The sequence below is a fragment of the Gasterosteus aculeatus genome, chromosome 9 (assembly GCF_964276395.1).
Source record: "Gasterosteus aculeatus chromosome 9, fGasAcu3.hap1.1, whole genome shotgun sequence".
In the NCBI taxonomy this organism is placed as follows: Eukaryota; Metazoa; Chordata; class Actinopteri; order Perciformes; family Gasterosteidae; genus Gasterosteus; species Gasterosteus aculeatus.
Window position 1 is genome coordinate 19,620,628 of NC_135696.1, and position 18,016 is coordinate 19,638,643.

Consider the following 18,016-nt stretch of genomic DNA (forward strand, 5'->3'; position numbering starts at 1 on the left):
TGCTTTTTAATCGGTCTAATAAACAGACTATTGTGTATTTCAAATCTGAAAGCTGGACAAATCGGAGCCGGTTTCTCAAATGAAATAAAAACGTTGTCGAACAATATGGACAACATGCCAGAAAAAAAAAAAAAAAGCATCTCTCATCGGCTGGCAAAAGAACACTTCCAACCATAAATTAAATATTAATAGCCACATATTTGTAGGTAACCATAGCAACAGACATTTTAGCCGATGCTGTTAAATTAATACTCAATAGCGTCGTTCAGGAGGTGGAAACACTTTTGTGATTTGTTGGATTGTGGCGTTTTCCACCGTCACTGGTTTATTATTTCAGGAATCAGGACGCCCTTTAGTGAATAATTGCTTATTTACACTTTTTCAAATGGATTTTCCTCAGCCTAACTTTTTTTTCTGCAAACAGTTTATTCCTTTAGTGTACAGTTTATAAGGAGTAAGACTTCCCATCATGCTGCCGCGCTGCATGATGGGAAGTGTAGGATTGACCATATTTATAACATCTTGACCTCCTGATTACTCTGGGAATCTGTCTCTAAACTAAATGACTGTATTATTACTTTAAGGTGAAACAAATGGAGGAAGTGTGCAGCAAGAAGTCGACGCAACACCGACGGAAAACAAAGAGACGAAAAAAAAAAAATACAATTTATTCATAGAATACAAGTTGGAACACTGGAAAAAAAGGTACACTAAAAACATGCAACTATTTGAGAATCCGCAGTTTTACTTTGTCTGTAGCATCATTTCTACCCAAAAAGCAGGTTTCTTTTCATTCGTGTGATCTCAACTTGAATGTAGACTTTTGCGCTGGTAAACACATTCACACAGTCTCTCTCTCTCTCTCTCTCTCCCTCTCTCTCTCTCGCCCTCCTTTGATCGTTCCGTATCTGCTGCATCAGCGAGGTGCCAGGCAGCACAATGACATCATCTAACAGAGACAGTGCGGGATGACTGACATTATCCTCTACCCGTCAATCATCATCACCGCCCTCTAGGAAAGCTGTGTTTATCTGCAGCTGTGACTGACTGCGGGACATGTGTGTGTGTGTGTGTGTGTGTGTGTGTCTGTGTGCGTGTGTGTGTGCCCTGTTCAAAGCAGGCCGTCACACACACACAAACTCAATTTCCATTGATGGGAAGCTCGTGTTGTGAAAAGTGAAGGCAAACTGAGGTGCATTCTCTCTAATGTCCATCAGGGGGCGACTTCTTTGAATGCAAAAACAATCAATGAGTAAATAATCTGACTTCTGATTTTATTCATTACCTCAGTAAACATTGAAAACTTCAATGTTTCCTCAATACCTCAACACATCACGATGATCATTTAGTCACCGATAAAGAGTCAAATAGACCGTAGAGTGGAGAAGGCTTGAGGGCGGGGCTACATTGTGATTGACAGGTCGCTATCACGTTGTTCTTCAGTCTTTTTAGGACTTTCACCCTTTTCGAAAGTGTGTCTTGATTACAACATCTGTTTGTGTTAGAAGAAGCTGTGAACAGCAGGCTGAGACGGTCGGACCACAAAGGAGCCATTCGTCTCTCTCAACACTGAATTTGGAAAATATTCAGTGCATTATTCACTATTACCCGCTCTGTTGCCCCAATGTTAAATGTTCCACTCGGCTCCGGTCTGGTTGCTCTGTTGGTCATAATGCATTTTTAAAATTCTTTACCCTTCTTTAAAACGGTGCAATAGTTTTTGTAATATAAGAGGTAAGCAATAAAAGTTCTCTAATCTGAGTTTATTTGGTGTTTTTTTTCTTTTCCATTTTCTCAAATATCTGATCATCACATCGTATTTTTGGCTTCATCTCATCAAAGGATCCTTTGAAAGCGTGTAGCGGAATGTCCCGGTGCGTGTCCGTTCCTGCTCATGTGTCTGCACCGTTTGTTCAGTTTTGTATGTTTTTACAGAAAGTGAGTGTGTGTGTGTGTGTCGCGTGTGTCCTGTGTGCACGTGTGTGTTATGGTTGGACAACCGTCGCAGGCCTCCCGCGCTGCCTGTGATCCATGCGGGTGGGTACAGTCTACACATATAACAGCATGTAGATCTGTGTGTGTGTGTGTGTGTGTGTGTTCACGTTGACCCATAATGTTTTCTTTCCTTTTCGTTCCCTCCAGAAAAAAAACAGGGGGGGTTGAAGCGTGAGTTGTGGCCCAGTTCTGAGGTCCACTGGCGTCCTGCAGAGCCCACAGCTCCGGAACACACCTGGAGAACGACCCAGGTGTGTGTGTGTGTGTGTGTGTGTGTGTGTGTGTGTGTGTGTGTGCATCTCACTGATTAGACTGACTAGCTACTCATTGATGTGGTTGGTGATGAACAACACAGAGAGACAAAGACAGAGAGGAAGAAAAATAAGTGGATGATGATTCCCATTTTTTGGGGGGTCAGTGAATTAAAACTGTATTCAGAAAACTGAATGGATTTGTGGAAAACAGTTCGTACTGTTTAGAGCCAAATAAATAAAGCATTAGGTATTTGAGATGAACACAAATATATTTTATAGATGTAAAAAATAAAAATAAAATGAACTAAAGCACACGCAAAATATATAATAATTGTAATATAGGTAATACAATATAAGTGACATTAAATTGATATTTTAAACGTAATTATTTGCCAAAATGGATGCAAAATGAAGATAAAGCTTCATTTGCCTGGTAGCATCGGTTTTATTGTCATTTACCGTGGCTTTTTTTCTTTTCTTACCACAGATGTTTTGAGTTCTCAGAGCTGAACAAACATTCCATTTAGATTTGCCACGCTGGCTCACCGCAACTTATTCAGGCTCCTAAACGGAAACGAGTCATTGCCAGCTTCATTAGTTCCACTTGTGCTTCTCCTGCTTACACAAAATGTGTAAACGTCTGCTGTGAACCGGGTCTCCTGTTAATGCTGCAAACAGCGTCTGCATTTCCACTGAAAACAGAAAAGGCTCTTGAAGATTATATTGATGTAATCGTTTAATCAAACACACAGTTAAAATTACTTTGCCTTTAATCGCTGACGTTATATTATCAGAAAAAAATGCAGAGTTATGGAACAATTAATCCTTAACAGAGAGCAGCAGTGCCAAAAGACTTCATTTATACGATGAATGCGAGTGGCATCGGGCCTAAGAGTCCCTTAAAAAAAAGCTTTTACTTACTAATTTTACTGCAGAAATCCTGGTTCTGGTTCCCAGAGCCTCGCTTCCCCTCAGCAGTCCTTGTTGTCTCCCATCTGAGACCCCCATCACCAGTTGAAAGGGTTAAAAAGCTCCTCTCAATACGAGAGAAGATGTACCACCAAAGTGTACGCAACCCAAAAAGCAGCCGGCACCAGAAGCGTTCTGGTGTCAGTCGTCGCTCCTTTTCCGCCTGACCGGTCACTCCGGAAGCGGCCTCTTTTTCCACGACCATCGACCGCAACGGCAACATCCAAATTCACCCGCCGCTGACGGAGCTCCTCGCGGGTTCAGAATGTCGTGCTGCGGAGTCGGCCTGTGGACATTTTTGCAGAAACAGGACGTCCTGGTTGCCCCGACGTGCAGGCACCTCGCCGGACGCTTCGCCATCGCCGGGCCGAAAGCCGATGGCTTCTGAGGTCGATGGCTAACTGTGAAAGGCGCCCATGTGGAAACATCTGCTTCATTCAAACGCATTTCTTTTAAGGCACCAAACATCCAGCGCTCCACTTAAAGGGACACTCCGCGTTTCGTCTCTCTGTGCGGAGACTCCGCTGCCTTTGACTGCGCGTTACCTCTCATTGTTTAAGTCCTCCGGGTTCATTATAATCCACCGCTCTGTGTGTGTTTACATGTTTGTCGGTCTACATGGGTTTGTATCAGTGGGCACATGCGTGTGTGTGTGTGTGTGTGCGTGTGTTGTTGGTGCACCGTCCCTCGGTGGCTGTCCCCCCCGCTGCAGACGCCTGCTCTGGCGATAGCATTGTCTCCATGTCCAAAGACCTGCCGGCTGCCCTATTCCACCGCGTCTTTATCATGCTAATGCGGAGGAAGGAGGAACGAGGGAGGAGGGAACGATAGCGCCGCAAAACAGAGAAGGACGGGGGGGGGGGGGTAATCTTTCCTCTCTCCGTCCTCGTCCCCTTCCCTTCTCACCCCTGCCTCTGTTACTTCTATCCCCCTCTACTTTCCCTTTCTTCTCGTCCCCGCACCCTCTTCATCCGCCGCTTTCTTATCTCCCCCCCTTACTTCTTTGATAATCCCTCCCAACATTGTCTTCATAATTACACACAACAATGATTCCCATCCTTGCAGGAGAAATGTGCGCCGCGCTGGGAGAATATTCCATAGATGAGGACCAATGTGTGAATTAATAACTTGGGTCTCTCACAGAGGCTTGTTTCTGTGTGTGTGTGTGTGTGTGTGTGTGTGTGTGTGTGTGTGTGTGTGTGTGTGTGAAGGGGGAGCACATGGAGCCCCAGTGTTGTTTTAACACGACTGTTACATTATGCATGCTGACAGCCCTGCCTGTCCCCATTAAAGGCCCATCTTGTTTCCCCATTATATCTGGTTTCTCTGTTAATAGAGCTCTTTGTGTGGCACTTCCCTTTTATTCCCGGGTTGTTACAACAGAAAGGTCAGCGTCGGTACAACCTGCCGCCGCGCACCACAACCGCCCCCCCGAACGACCACGACGGGCCTCCCGTCACACGAGCTGCGCTTCTCCTGCTTTGTTTGCCGCTTTTTTGATTTTCTCTCTTCCCCGTGTTGCTTTTCTTTGACGGCGAATATGACAAATTGCATTGTTTTTGGGATTAATAAGTAATGTGTTACTACCTTATCGCTTAGTTACACCCGAATAAACTTTGGACTGTGTCTTCCTCCAGCATTCCTTCATTTGTCTTCCAAGCCTTCAATAGTCTTAATAAATTCAACCAACAAACAGGGCAGTTCGGCAAAAAATGTTAATTCAGACTCATCGTGTCTCCCTCGTAACCGCGTGAGTTTGCAGGTTAATTCAGGTCCATCTTTATCGTTGCTTTAAAAGGAGAACCACGTGATGTTAATGGCCGGCCTTCATCAACGCTTCCCTCGTCCATCCGACTCTCCGGTTAGACGGCGAATGCGACGCCTGAGGTTTAACCAAATGAAGTGGAACCTCATCCATGAATCTCTTCTCCTTTCAGCGACCATGATTCTGCGGGTTTGAGGGCACATTTTCATCCAAACGCTGTCAAGACTAGAAAAATGCTTGCGTGCGACTTTATTTGCATTGAATCCATCAAGCGCTTAGAAAATCCTCCAATCGTCACAAACGCTGTGGAATGACTTCATTACAACGACGGCATTCAAATAATACACCTCTCCTTCTCTTTTCCTCGCCGGCGTTATTTTTTTTTCTTCCTCTCTCAATTTCCCCTCTCTGACCTTCCCTGTGCTCCTCCTTCCCTCGTCCTAGTCCACCGCGTGCCGGCCCCCACCAGTGATCCATGGATGGTAATGGCCATTCCTGCTGCTCCCACAGCACACACCATTACTGCTGGAACACCCAGACTGGGAGAGGCAGACGCAAAGAGAGGGGAAAGATTGAGAGAGAGAGACTATTTGGGGTTTTGGAAAGGTATAATCATGACATAGAGGCAGAGCAGCATATGTGTGTGTGTGTGTGTGTGTGTGTGTGTGTGTGTGTGTGTGTGTGTGTGTGTGTGTGTGGTGCATGGATGTGTGTGTGTGTGTGTGTGTGTGTGGATATTTCATGGTGAGGATTACAGAGGGCCAGGTAGTATATCTTGTTTCCTGTGACCTGCTCACCGCGAGGTTTCCCACACTCATCACTTCACTCTATCACATCCCTCTCGCCGAGATATAAAACACACACACACACACACACACACACACACACACACACACACACACACACACACACACACACACACACACACACACACACACACACAGCGTTATGTCACACGTCCCATTCCTTTACATGCTCCTGAGCTGTAAATCAAACTCTTCTTTCATACCCTCACTTTTGGTCTACGCGTGTGTGTGTGTGTGTGTGCGTGCGTGTGTGTGTGTGGTTCTACTGGAGAGGTGCGTGTGTTTCCTGCGACTCACTGTGGGTTATGATAACAACCGTTTCTCCTGTCAACAGCCCGTAATGTCAGATTTACAGGGTTGCCCCCGGTAACCAGCCAGGCTGGCATGGCTGAGTGATTCTACAGCATCTGTCAGAGGAAGAGAGGCCATCCATCACACACACACACACACACACACACACGCACACACACACACACACACACACATGTTTAAAGTGTCTCTGGCACATTTTCCGTATATCAGCGTGAATCCTCCGCCGTCGCTCTCTTCCCTTTTCCTTCGTTTTGAGACTCGCGGTTCAAGCAGCAGCAGAAAGGCGACGTCTGGCTCCACGTTCACGTCGCACACGTTGTTCGGCCGTTCCGACGGACGCGACGTCGCGCTGGCTTTGTTTTCCCCGCGTTGGACGAAGGTCGAAGACGATGAAAGCTTTCGTAGCTGCGTTTTCTGTTTCTTACATTCCTGTGTTTCAATTTGTGATTTACACATAAATGTATTAAATAAAGCTTCCAAACTTGATTTGAATGTCTCCTATTAGTTGTACTTTGTGGACTTGTTGTGTGCGTCGTGCTATTGTCGGTCCTCAATGTGCGTCATGTCCCTTTGAGCTTAATCAAAAACACTCCGAAGCATTCGGAGCCTTTATCAGAAGGGAAACTAAGCATTTTGGGCGACAGTAATTGCTTCAGATTTCTCTGAAGCATCCTTAAACAATAGGGGTCATCTTCTGAATGCCCGCAGGGGTCCTTTTATTGGGACAAGCTATAATTTTGAATACTTGATGTTCCGATCGTTTTCCCACTTTTCCGTCTCTCAGTTTGGTGCAATGTAAAATGTAAAACAGTAAAACTTATGCCTTTCTTTTCCATTAACGTGATCAAAGCTGAGTTGAACTGTTTTAAATGGTGAAACCTGGAGGAGATATGAAAGGATGTGATCGTGCAGCACATTCCAATGTGACTCGTTAGTTCTTATCACTCCGCACTATTCTAGATCCGATCTTGATATTTCTATTTTAATTCTTATCATAATAGACTATTTCATGCACCGATGCCTCTTTACTCCTGTGCAGCCCTGATGAAGTATAATTGCTTTGTTATGCACATATTCTCGGTCCGCCACGCCGCGCGGCGGAAGAAATCTTACAGTGTTTCCTTCTTGTCGCCTTTTCTTCTCTTTTGTACTTTGACTGTCGTTGAAAAAGCAGCGCTGGCCTACTTCTCTCTCTTGTTATATCTTCAAACGCACAGACACGCGCTAAAGGTCAACAGTTGTTGCGGTGGCCGCAGCGCGAGCGCTGTCTCTTCTAATCTTTAAAACAGTCGGCGCGTGCTCACGTGCGACGGAAGGACGGCTGGATGGAAACACGTCGTGTTTAGTTAGAACGTCTACGTCACTGCCAACGTCACCGGAGTCTTCCTCCGGGCTGCTAGCTTGACAAGCGTCAAGTACAAATGGTTGATTTCACTTCCTCAGGTGCTACTGACACATTTCCCTCACGTTGCACGAGCTTTGATGCACGCAAGGTGGCTGTAAATGAAGTTGCTCGACTCAAACACTCCCAGCACATCTGTTGCCTCCACAAGGCGAGCACACAGCAGCTAGAAGCTAACGGCGCTAACACTTCTAACAGCGCTAACAGAGCTAACAGCGCAAACAACAGCAACAGTGCTGACAGAGATAAACGTAATAATACTGTTATTAACTATGTATATATAGAATATATATATATATATTGATTGTTTTCAAGCAAAATGCATCTGTAAGAACTTAGTTTCAGTTTTACAAGCTGCAATAGTAGAGTCATGAAAACATGAAATCTATCAATAATTAAAATCCAATGATATAGACCATGTGTGAATATGTTACATGAAATAGGCCATTCTGTATATTGAGTAACTTTTAATGCTGATAATTATGTACTTCTGATTAAGTTAAATTAAAATGTCTGTTATCTGGGACGGAAAGCATCAGATTATAATTTTGCCGGCTCGTTATGGAACTGTGGGGGAAGGAAAAGGTAACACATAATAAACACTGATGGGTTTAATATCTGCGAATTTTGTGACCCATCACTTACATTGAAAGCAGAACACGTATGTGCGCTTGACTATTGTCTTAAGACAGACATGGGGACACTTGTGAACCGATCATTATGATTTGCAGCAGTTTAACAATATGCTGCGATACAAAAGTCACTATTCACAAACGGGTTCCTTATCAAATGGAAGCTCATTTAAAATGGTTGAATGAAACAACTAATATGTTTTGAACAAAGTCATCAAACAACTTTGTTTTCCGCATGAATCCAACTTTGTCAAACATTTGGAAATCTGCTCCGTCACTGAACCATCCCTCGAGTACGAATACTCAAATCAATGACTGCACTTTAATCAAAGTGAGGTCCGGCTGTAACCGGGGGAACAGTTATGAGCCACAACAAGGGATGTGCACCGGAGTCACCACCTCGGTGTGTGTGATATGTCACCATGCGTTATGTTAGTCACTGCCCCTCTGACAGCTCATGTCAATAGGTGGGTGATACAGCTGTCATCATATTGTGGTGTGAATGAGCTTGGCTCGGCTGTTTCATTCTGTGCATTTGCTCTGCGTGTGTGTGTGTGTGTGTGTGTGTGTGTGTTAATGTGTGTGTGTGTCTGCGGTCCCAGACGGAAGCCCAGAGGACAGATGGTGGGTTCAGACGCAGACTGACACACCGTAACCAAGCGATTACACACTCAATGACTCCCCCCCGAAGAGAGAGAGGGAGGGACGGGGATGGGGGGGGGAGAAGAAGTGGGGACGCGATGGGGGAGAAAGAAAGGTAAAGAGGGTGAGAGCTGATCAATGCACCAGACGTGTGGGACAGAAACAAGAAAAATGTGAAGGGTGTCAAGTTTTTCATTTGCAAATGAAAACGTGTGGATTTAAAAATGGGGAAACGAGCGAGGAGTGAGAGAGTCAGACAAATGAGTGAAACGAGGTGAAAGGAGAGGGGAGGAAATGGGTGGAGGGGGTGAGTGAAGAGACGGTGCGGAGCGAGGAAGAGGGCCAGTAATGGATGGAGAGGAAGACGGAGGTCTTTAGGGACGCCGGATTACATGATGGCCAATTAGAGCGAAGGATGTTGGAAACTCCCCCGATGAAACTGATATGTGATTGGTTCAGGGTTTATTATGCTCGTTGAGCTATCGCTGCCCACACTCACATGCACTCACATGCACTTTTTTTTTTTTTGGAGGGGGGGGGGGGGGGGGGATGTGATCCGTGTGTGTTGTGGATCTGGAATTACCAACGTGATTTATTTCAACAGAGCGCAGATGTGAGGAAAAGACGGCAGATTATTTAAGGTGGATTCCAACGTCCGTCCACATGAAGCGGTGTTTACAGCGGCATAACACCCCCCAACACACACACACGCACACACACACACACACACACACACCGCCCACCACCACCACCCGAGTCTATCCCGGCCCAGGTCAGGTCACGCGGGATCATGGGAAACCGTTCCCGTGGCCCTTCTCACCTTTTTCATCTCAGAGCGTCTCAAAAGCATCCCAGACACCGCGCTCTCTGCCCTCCTCGTCTTCCTCGTCCTGTCCTCTGTCTTCCCCGCAGAAGACAAGTCCAACCTTTCTGTCTCCTTAGCTGTGAAACCACAGTGGCCGCAGAGGAAAGCGTCACCGTGCTGTAGGTGGTAATGGTGAGTGTAACTGATAGATAATGCAAGACAAATAATTTGTACAGGAGTAATACAGTTTTTTTTTCAAATGTATGTTTAAATATAAAAAGGAGGAGTTGTACTTCTTTCCATGATGTTTTTTAACATTTTAGTTTTTGGACAGTAAAACAAGACTAAACGTCTCCGGTTCTCTTTGATTGACACACAAAATGTCTATTTGCCATTAAATCTGAATAAAGGGATTAAAGTCTACACTAAATATTTTCTGTGCTCTTTCTTTGAACAAATATGCTTTTGTGTAAAAAAAACTTCTTTTTCTGGTTAAACAACCTGAGGAAGGGTTGGATGAGGAAGGGTTATTTATATATAAATATGAAAGGTATTGACTGTAGCTCCTGTTTGTGCACACACACACAACTGTTAGCTGCTTTGATAAACGCAGGAAAACAACGCTGCACATCGGAGCAGAATCGGAGGACGTAGTTGCCGTCTAAGGGCAGTAACGAGAAGTCCTTTCTTTCTTTTATGTCACTGCCGAATCGTTGTGAAACTTTAAATCCGGCCCCGTGTGGACTTGTGAAGCTGTTGCACCAGATATTGACGAATTGAGGGATTAGGAAAATAGCTCTTATTAAGAGTGAATCCTCATCACTCTATTTAATCATCACTAAATGGACTCATTACATTCCTTCTCCAAAGTGTTTCCCTTCAAACTGTGTGGCTTTGATGCACACACACACACACACACACACACACACATTCAGAGACACACTGCACTTACCCAGTCTGTTGAAGAGACTTTTGTCAAATGTAATTCATCAACTAATACAACCAGAACTTGTGATTAATTCTCCAGAAAGGGCCGTTATCTGTGTGTGTGTATTATACTAAACTGCTATTGTGCTGTTGGTCTGCAGCTGCATATTTAGGAAAAGTGCATTTTTGAGTATGTGCAAGAGTTTTGTGCAACATTTAATTCCATATTTATTTAGGTGGAATCCTCATTACTGTCATGATAGAAACTCTTCTTCCTGGGATCTGCACAAAACAGAACATCACAACGTAAAGACAAATACACAGTTAAAATGAAACTACCACCTTGATAATAGATCAACAACAACAAAACTACCAAATAGATAATAACAAATTACAACTAGCCAAATAAAAGATAAATGTGTTTAGTTCTAATAAACAAGCGTTGAACACGCCAACGTGTTTGACTAAGATGACAAACGTGCCTGTTTAGCATCGGCACATGAGCACGTTAGCGTGTTAGCATGCCTGTATTAGCACTGCCAGCACGGCTGCCTCTCCGTGTTGCTAATGCATGAATACCCTAGCTTAGATTATGAGACGGTAAATAAGTCCTCCTCTCCTCGGCCTCCCCATCGCCCCTCAAGCATGTTTCCTTTACTCAAACCTCTCCCGACCCGTCGCCTCTCCCGTCCCATCGCAGCCGATAACAGGTCGTTGGCGGCTAATAGATTTAGCCACTATACCGGTGAAGAGACAATGAGAGAACCATCAATTTATCCGCCGTTTAACCGCTCCAATCTAACCTCCGTAAACTCGCCCGGTGAAACTCATTTCTGTGTTTCCTCGCCAATCTGAAAAGCTATCATCTCCTAATCTTGGGCTTTCAATTCGCCAGGGGGACAGTCGAGGGAGCGGCGGTGGGGAGTCGGACCAATCCCCGGCTCTCGGAGATGATCTGTTAGCCTGGCGTAAATGTTTATAACACAGGACAATCTCCGGGGTTTAGACGCCGATGCGCGTGCACGCGTTGCGCGTCCAGCCACACACACACCCCCCCTCACCCCTCTCCCGGGCATTTATAGCGATGTGGAAGCTGTTATTGGGCAGGTCAGTGGAGTGGAACTGTCAGATAATAGGCTAGTTACCGTGGCAGCACATGAATGAGGGACGGAACGGAGGAGGAAGACAGAGGGAATAGAAACGCTCAACTCGCTCCTTAATCAGACGGTAAACTGAAAATATGGGGAGTTTAGACTCCCCCGCTGAAGCAGATAGAAAAAAGAGGGGGGGAGTAAGTGAGAGAGCTAGATGGAGGGTGACAAAGGGAGGAGGACGGAGGAAATGTGAATGGGCACGGAGCAGAGATGAGGATACAGAGGTGGGAGCGTATTACCATTCCCAGGGAGCCAGGTGTTTATTTCTCTATTTGTAAGCGCCGGCTTCATTACCCAGAGTTCAACGGGAGCCGGCTGAGCCGCGGCTGCATCAAGGTCACGCTAATCAGCCAGCGAATGGGAAGGAAGACAGCAGAGGGAGCGCAAATTATGTAATGGATCCTCCCGGCCGCCGCCGCCCCTCCGCCGTCCTCGCCATTTCCTATCTCCTCACCCCGCCCTCTCCCCTCTCAGCTTGCTCGCCCTACATCTCCTTTCGCTCTCCGTGGTCCGCAGGGAGCAGAGCTCTTCAGGCCGTCTCCCGCCTCCGATGGAGCCTGACAAACTCTGCTTTGCAGAGTGACACTTGACTTGACACTGTTTGTGCGTCTGTATTTGTCCATCGTCCACCCGTTTCAACCGTAGGGAGAAACGGCGTTACCTCCTCGGCTTCCAAACGGGTCGGAGCTCGACGTATACCGGCGCTCGCCGGAAGCTTCCATCAGACTCAAGGCCAAAACGTTTTTGAGGAAACAGGTGGTGTCCAAAAAGCTGTCTCTGCATCGCCGGTGTCCTCGGTGCAGTCGCATGGTGTTCAAGCAGCGTTGTTCTCCCGAGCAAAAACCAGACGCACAAACACTCCAGAGCTCAAACAAACCTCTCACAACGAGCTCAACGTGATTGCAACCCTCGAGTGTGAATTATGGGTTTGGCATGTGAAGGTATCTGCATGCAAGTGGGTGTGTATTAAGATAAGGGAAACGCACACATGACTCCTCGTGGTATTGTAATAATCACAGATTCTTTTGATGTCCCGGACTTGAAAAAGGCTCTAACACTGCTGCTAATCTCTCAAAGGTGGTGAGGAGGAGGAGGAGGAGGAGGAGAGGCAAGAGGAAGAAATAAATGAGCATAGGGGCGAGGAAGGGACTGGAGGATGGAGGATGGAGCGCTGTGGTGGGAGAAGAGAGGAGATCAGTGAGAAGGGGGCCAGACTCGTGGAGGGAGAGGAGGCCAGAAATGGGAAAATGAATGAGAGGAAAAGTGATAAGAACTCTTGCTTTTGAACTTGTAGAGCTTAATTTGAAATGTCAGGGCTAACACCCCCCCCCCCCTCCCCTCTCCCCCCTCCTCACCCCCCCCACATCAGCCTCCCACCTCTTCCCACCGCACTCCGTCTCCTCAGGAGTCCCTGTTGTGCAGTAGTGTGGATTAAAATAATTAAACAGCCTCTGTTTTAATTAAGACAATAAAGCCAGGGGTCTCTAGGTAAGACCTGAGAGAGATTGCGGGAGAGGGGGGAGGCAGGGGGGAGAGATGATAAGGTGTTCTAACGAGAGAGGAGGGATGATAGGAGTTACAGAGGGAGATCCATTATCTTCATACTTATCTATCTTGTCTATTTCTAGGCATGAGATTGCTCTTCCTGCATGAGGATGTTTGCGCTGGTTCTCCATGTACCAAACCTGTGTGTGTGTGTGTGTGTGTGTGTGTGTGTGTGTGTGTGTGTGTGTGTGTGTGTGTGTGTGTGTGTGTGTGTGTCTGTTTGAGGCCCATATATGTGCATGAATGTATAAACACACTTATATTGCCTTCCCCTTTGCCTCGTGTGTGTGTGTGTGTGTGTGTGTGTGTGTGTGTGTGTGTGTGTGTGCGTGCATCCTCATTCTGTCCCCCCCCCCCTCGGCCCGCTAATGAAATATTTATTTATTTCTCAAAGCGAGGGCGGCGCGTGGCGAGGAACTCAAATGAAATGTCATATCTCATTGCGTCCCCCCGTGAGGAGGCGGAGGCAAAGGGAGCGGACGAGCGGAATTGCTGCTGAATTATATACAGAGGATTCAGAGGGGAGTGATTACAGGACGGAGAGGGAGGGGGCAGAAAGAGTAAGACGGGACGGGGGGACGGGGGGGGGGGACGGGGGGCAACATACTCATTCATCTCCCATCACGTATTGTTGTGTGTTTGTGTGTCGTGTTGCTTCTCTGTGACATCATCAGAGCTTCAGATGTTGAACTCTTGCTGTTTTGACGACTGTTTGCTGCTGTACACACACACACACACACACGCACATGCATGCACACACAAGCACGCACGCACACACAAACACACACACTGAGGAGAGCCACAGCAGTGTTTTTAACACAGCCCATCTACACTTACCAGAGGGACCAGCTTATCTAGTGGTAGCTGTTATCATTGCACTGAGAGCGCGCACACACACACGCACGCACACACAGACCCGCACGCACACACTGTGCCTTGCCACGAAACCAAGGGAGATTAGGAATTCCTAATCTTCTACTTGTGTTGCACAAACATGCACAGACGCACACTGCGCTGTTTCCTAAGCGGAGGCTCTCGAGGGACAGCGCGGCCTGCGGCGCCGCGGCCTGAAGGGGGCGCCGGCTCGTCGACTTCCAATAAACCCGCATTATTTTTTGTTTGTGTTTTTGAGTTTTACGACACTTTTGTTGCCAAAACTCCTACGTAGGCTCCGGTCAGCCGGGCCCGTGAGTCGCTCGCCGGGTTCGCTCATTTATTCAGAGGTTTTGTGTTTAAGACCTTTTACAACAACATTTGGTGATAAGACAAATATGCACCTGCTGAAGCCACCAGACGAGGGTCGGGTTCGAAGGTGAAGAGCCTCCGTTCCCTCGAGAGTTTCTCGGCGTGGCCGCTTCCTCTGGCCGGGCCTTTTTCCCACGACCTTCTGCGTCGGCGCCGCAGGTGCAAAAACACGCCGATCAACAAACAAACACACTGTGGAAACCAACACGGGGGCTAATGACGGGACAGCTGCGCTCCGCTCGCCAAGGCTCCCTTCCATTAGTCCACTGCCTCTTTATGACTTTCCCTGAAGGAGTTAATGTGTCAGGGGGCCGGGGGGGGGAGAGAGGGAGGGAGGGCGGGAGAGGGAGGGGTGACACGTCTGTTTTGTTTTCACTCACTTCAACCTGCACTAAAAGAAGCGTGACTGTTAAATCCATTCATACCTGTTGTTGTTGTTGTTGTTGTTGTTGTTGCTTGATGTGTTTTTACGTTCAGGCTAAAAGGCGCAAAGAAACGTGCATGAAGTCATTTCTTTAGCTCTGCAGCAAAAAGACTCATTGACGACTGCAGACATTCAACAAAACTGAGCTGCCGACTTTTTTTCTCCAACAGAAAAAAGGGGGGCCGACCTTTTTAGAGGCATTCATGTTTCATGTTCAATGAGCAAATCCCATCACCGTCCTCCGCCGCTGGCCGGCCCCCCGAGCCGATGCCAGTCACCTGCCGACGCTTCCTGGAGACGAGGAGATAATTCCCAGAGAGACGACGCCTCTGAGGTCCAACGTGGTGAGATCAGACTGCCTCATCCGCTGAGTCCTGGTTCTGGTTCCTCTCCAGCTGGACCGAGCTTAGCCAGTTTCTTCTAGGTCTTATTCTGTATTTGCGCTAACCGTCACATAGTCGGCGACTGATGTATCAACAATATTCACTCTGATCCAATAAATGTTGATCTAAGAATTGTATGATTCTTAATCACAGCCAGGATGCTTTGATTTGTTAACTGTTTCTCTGCCTTAAATGGGAACAACACCACTCCTTTTGGAATTTTAAGGACTGTTAGTTTGGGTGTATTCAACATTGGGGAACACAGGTTTTAAATACTGTACAACGGGTTTTGTGTTTGGACTGTACGCCACTTCTTTTGAGTCCAAAGGCCCGTGCGTCTACTTCCTCTCAGGTGGAGTCCATGTCGGCGCCTCGGCACTATCGTGCATTAAAATCATCGTTGAAAACACTCTGAGGCGCGAGAGGTTGAAACGTTGAGTCCCGCTGTCGGGTAAAACAAAGCCCAGCTTGGTGTTTCCCTGCTAATCCCACGAAACAAAGTGAGGTCCAGAATAAAGCCACGCATTAAGCTGGCCCGGCTTCAATGTGTGCGGAAACGGCAGCAGAGCAGCCGCAAGTAATGGCAGCAGGCGTGTGGGAGTGTTTAATGGAGAGTGGAGTAATTTGCGCTTTTTAATGATGATTAGAGGAGGAAATTGGCTCAGATTTACAGTGTCACCAGTGAAACAGAGGAGGGAGAAAATAGAATAAAGGCCTTTAAATTCTCCCCTACTTGTGTGTGTGTGTGTGTGTGTTTTCAGGCGCGCACAGGTGTGAGACAGGGGAGAGACCCGTAACACACGACTGCCCCCCCCCCCCCCCCCCCACGCCGCCGTCCCACAACACCCATCCACCCACACGCCTCCACACCTCCACTTCCAGAGGAAATGTATCACTTAAACCAACCGCAGCTCAGCTCACAGAACCTAATGAATCTGGACTCAATTTTACGCCTAGCTGCCCATCCCACTGACACACACACACACACACACACACACACACACACAGTTAACACCGAGGCCGTCTTACCTATAGCTGGGTGGTGGTTCTTTGTGACGTAGAGAGGAAATTGGAAAAGTGTGATTATGGCACTGATTGGCAGAGCCTTTTCTGTCCCCTCATCTACACTTTGCCCTCCGCTTTGACCTCTCCGTTATCCGATGCAAACCTCCTGACTTGCGTTGCCTCTTCGTCTCTTTCTTCTACTCCTCTCGGTCCCACCCTTCTTTTTCCCCCCCACATTGATTGCGCAGTTTGCCAAATTAATAGACTGAATAAAAGTGCACTGAAGGAATAAAAGTAATTTGCTGAAGTTGGGAATAATAATTAGAAAATGTTCATGGATATTTGTGGCGGTCATGTTTTGCCTGAAAAGAATACATGGCTGATATTCAGATTACATTCTTTTATTTAGTCTGACTTTGCCTTTGGAGGTGAAATATTACATTTTGCCTTCAAGCATATATCATAATTTGATATATATTGTAATATGGAGTCAAGCCGGGTAATGCTAGCTTTTAACCTTTAGCATATTGACTGGCACTCTCTACCTTTTGAATGTGCTTGTTGCATATTCCCATTAAGATGTCCTCATGGAAAGAAAGCAAAAAGAGGTAAAATTGTATTTAATTACCACAACATACTAGTGTGTGTGGTTGTTTTAGCAGAAAGATGGCTAGCTTTTTGAGCTCTCCGATGTTCCCCGAGCTAATATCCTTTAATATGACACGTTAAGGAGACCTTTGAAAGGGATTTATGTTCTGAGCAACGCGCTCTCCTCCCGACGGCAAATGTTCAATGTTCCCTGAGTCAACATGTAAAAAACATTTACCGACAGCTTTATGGTCTACTGACAAAAACCCCTTCAAACTAACGCCCTCAAATTTGCAGACAGAAAGTGTTCTTTACTTCAAACACTGATATCTGCACACTAGCTTAAGGGATTTTAACCATTAAAAACGTCCTTCTTCCTTCATTCTCTTGCGATTTGAACTGTGAAAGTAGCCCTTATCACAGCTAGCTGTGTTAGCTTCATAGCTTCAACTAGCCTCTTGTTGGACTGGCTTCGGCCTTGACTTTCCACAGGTTTCCACCTTCTTTTTTTACTAAGAATTGACATGTGACTCAGTTTGTATTGTAGTAACTTCAGCAAAAATGCACGTTACAGAGTAACAACTAGCCTGTTAGCTAGCTACTCATTTAGCAACTGGGAGATGTTTCCCCTCTGAGCTTTCTGGGTGTGAACCATTAAGGCCTCAACTTCAGAGGTAATGACAGATTTAACTGTTATCAGTGATATTAAGTATGTCCAGATAATTGGATATTATTACCTTATGACACCTTTGACGCAGCATGGCTACGCTTTAGCTTAGCTACGCTTTAGCTTAGCTTAAACAAACATTCACCAGGTAAACAAACATTCACCAGGTAAATAAACATTCATCAGGTAAACAGGCATTTACCAGGTAAACAAACATTCATCAGGTAAACAGCCATTCACCAGGTAAACAAACATTCGCCAGGTAAACAGCCATTCACCAGGTAAACAAACATTCACCAGGTAAACAGGCATTTATCAGGTAAACAAACATTCACCAGGTAAACAAACAGTCACCACGTAAATAAACATTCACCAGGTAAACAGCCATTCACTAGGTAAACAAACATTCACCAGGTAAACAGGACTTTAGCAGGTAAACAAACATTCACCAGGTAAACAGGCATTTACCAGGTAAACAGCCATTCACCACGTAAAT

At 46.3% G+C, this 18,016-nt stretch overlaps 1 long non-coding RNA gene across 2 annotated transcripts; it reads right to left on the bottom strand.

Moving 5' to 3' along the window:
* Positions 1 to 502: 502 nt before the first annotated feature.
* LOC144383061 (uncharacterized) lies at positions 503 to 14,717 on the bottom strand. Of its 2 annotated transcripts, none has more exons than XR_013450508.1 (5): positions 14,486 to 14,717; positions 9,598 to 9,719; positions 6,087 to 6,196; positions 3,171 to 5,522; positions 503 to 2,941 (listed from the first exon to the last, which is right to left on the bottom strand). It is a non-coding gene; the product is annotated as an uncharacterized LOC144383061 (long non-coding RNA). The 2 variants fall into 2 exon arrangements; XR_013450507.1 differs by having other exon boundaries at positions 9,598 to 9,759.
* Between the last annotated feature and the right edge of the window lie 3,299 nt (positions 14,718 to 18,016).